This window comes from Cicer arietinum, chromosome 6 (genome assembly GCF_000331145.2).
Source record: "Cicer arietinum cultivar CDC Frontier isolate Library 1 chromosome 6, Cicar.CDCFrontier_v2.0, whole genome shotgun sequence".
Classification (NCBI taxonomy): domain Eukaryota; kingdom Viridiplantae; phylum Streptophyta; class Magnoliopsida; order Fabales; family Fabaceae; genus Cicer; species Cicer arietinum.
Window position 1 is genome coordinate 51583767 of NC_021165.2, and position 2934 is coordinate 51586700.

Genomic DNA, 2934 nt, shown 5'->3' on the forward strand with positions numbered 1-2934 from the left:
AAGCTAATTAATTTAGCCATGAAATTAAAATAACAAACACGTTAAAAATTGTACTGAAGAACATTTTGCAATGTTAGTACTCAGCCAGTACATAATGTTAGTACTCGAAGATATTTGAAGTTCAATCGATGATTAGTATAAACAAAAATAATATGTAATTTATTTCTCTTATGAAGTACATTATTAGAGGATAATAATGCAAAAAGGCACGAAGTTTCATCAATATTTATTAACAAGGTTCTCAAAAAAAATTCATGTCGCTTTCACTAACGGAGTTCAAACAAATGTTAATAAAACTAAAACAGAATTCAATATAATAACACAAGATACACATCTTTGCCCTTCTGCATTTGCAAATTCTTGTATGCGAAAGGGAACAAAACAGAAAGAGTAACAACTAATCCCCAAGGATATGTGTAACCATCACACCACACCAAATAGGGATCATGTCAGCGCATTGTATCATGCAAAGATTATTAACGACAATAGGTTTTAAAAATCACAGTGTGTTCAACTTCAAACCATTACAAAAAAAAAATATAACCGGAAACAAAATAATATGGATTCCATAATATATATATCAAAATTCCCAAATTCCCAAATTACAAACCCTAATTTTTCAAACACGTTAAAATTCCCAAATTGAATCCTAAACAAAGACAATAATCGAATTTCATCATGAATTAAACATGGTAGGCTCTGATACCAATTGTTGGAAAAACCCTAATAACGTTGTGCTCAACAATCCATGTCAATTACATGATGAATAGCCAAAGGAGGAAGCGTACTTGTGGGAATTGCCATTAATGAAATCCTGAGATGATGATGATAGAGCCAATGGGTTGGGTGATCTTCCTCAGCAAAACACCCTGAAGACCTTGCTCTCTTGATGGGGATAGAGAGAACCAGAGAGTTTTCTCCTTTAGGGTTTTGAAACTGAATAGTCTTGTTGTGTTTGCCTTGGGGACCATTACCCCTATATATAACTATTATTAGTTATATCCCAAATTGCAGTATTTCCAATTCAGCCCCTCATTAAATTAGAAACTGCCTAGTATCTACACTATTAATTTTCATAACTATTAGGCTCTTTAGCCATAAACTATTATATATTATTTGACCCCTAGTTTATTGGCTAATTATATAATGACCCTAACACACTTTATTAATTAATTACATATGTGACCCATAAATCTTACAAAAACCCCTATATTTTCTCTCTAAACCGTGTGAGTGTTGTGTAGATGATGTTTTTCCTTTGTTTCCACTTGGTTTCACTTGATGTTCAATTTGATGTAGTATGAGGTACTTGAAAAATAAAAACAAAAAAATATTTCCTATTTATTGGATTAAAAAAAACGTGATTTATGTGTGTGAGTAAATGAGATTTTATTTTGAAATGTTCATGTATTAATGAAGGATAATAATGATACTTTTGTTGTTAGATTATTTTTAGATTTCATGTTTTAAAAAAACATTTGGTTGATTTTCGGATGTGTTCGAGATATGTAATGAGTTGTTTTCAAATAAATGAGATTGAACTGCACTTGAAATCTTACAAGAAAATTAAGAGTTGTTAAAGTTGTGAAAAATTTTAAATTTTAATTAACTTAATGAGTTTGAGCAAAAAGTTAGATTGTGAAATTAATATGTTTGGAGTTAAAAATATTACTTTTTTAAATTACTCTTGGACTGAATTTAAAGAAAAAATTTAGAGTACTTTATTTGCTCAAATTTTTGCGCTCTAATGGTTGAGTGATAGAACTTGAAAAATAAAATGATTTTTTTCCAAAAAGATTTGAATTGTCAAGTGTGTGTATGTGTGGAATGAAAAATTTTCGTTTTAATTTAATTTTAAAAAATATTAATGATCAATTAGTTTTAAAGGTTTTGTGTGTAAAAAAGATTCAATTTTGAGATTACGATGTTGTTGGATAAATTTTGGCGGTGAACAAATTTTTTAAATATCTATTTTTATGTAGTTAGCTCCTTGAATTGAGACGGTTGATATCGAGCTAACGGTGGAAAGAACTATGTAATATTTATATTTGTAATGATTTAACTGAGTAAAAAAATATATAATTGTATGATTGTGAATTTTTAAGGAAACCAGAAGTTGAAAAATGTTTAATTTTAAGAGTTAAACTTGAAATTTTGATAATTGAAAATCTTAAGGACCTACTTGAGAAAAAGTTTGAAAAAAAAATTATTTTGAAGAGTAGAGTTACGAAGGTTTCTTTACGTAGTTATAAAAATATTTTAGTTTTAAAAAGTTTAGAGTTGTGATCAAATGAAAGATGTGAAGTTAATTAAGTTTCATTATGAGAAATAAATTAAAAGTGTGTATTATATATAATAATAATAATATTAGTCCTTACTTATTTAAAAATCTTTTTTTGAAATATACCTTAAAGGTATTAGGAGTGAGAGCGGGATTGTAAGGTAGTTAAAGTCTCATGGATTAATTTGACTAAGTCAAACACTATTTGATTGAAGGTTTTAGCACGAGCGAGATTTTTGTTGCGTTTGACTATGGTAGCGATAATTGTTGAAAAAACTATAATCGAGGTAAGGGTTTTTTTTACAAATTTTTAGTTTGTACATAACGGCCTTATATGTATGATTGATGCGTGAATATGTGATAGTTAATGTTGTTGTGATTATGCATTCATGACTGATAATATGTGTTGTTACATGTTATGAATTTTATTGATGAGAATGTCTTGAGTATGTTATGTGAAAAATATTAAAAATTAGTAGTGTTTAATGATTATTAAAAGGGGAATATTTTAATAACTGCATTGACATAATAATTGATGTGAAAGAGTCAGAATATGTTCATGCATTTCATAGTTATTGGTGATCGTGATGACATTACATTAAGGTGTTTGGCACGCGAGTCATGATTGTTATGATATGAAATATGTATATACA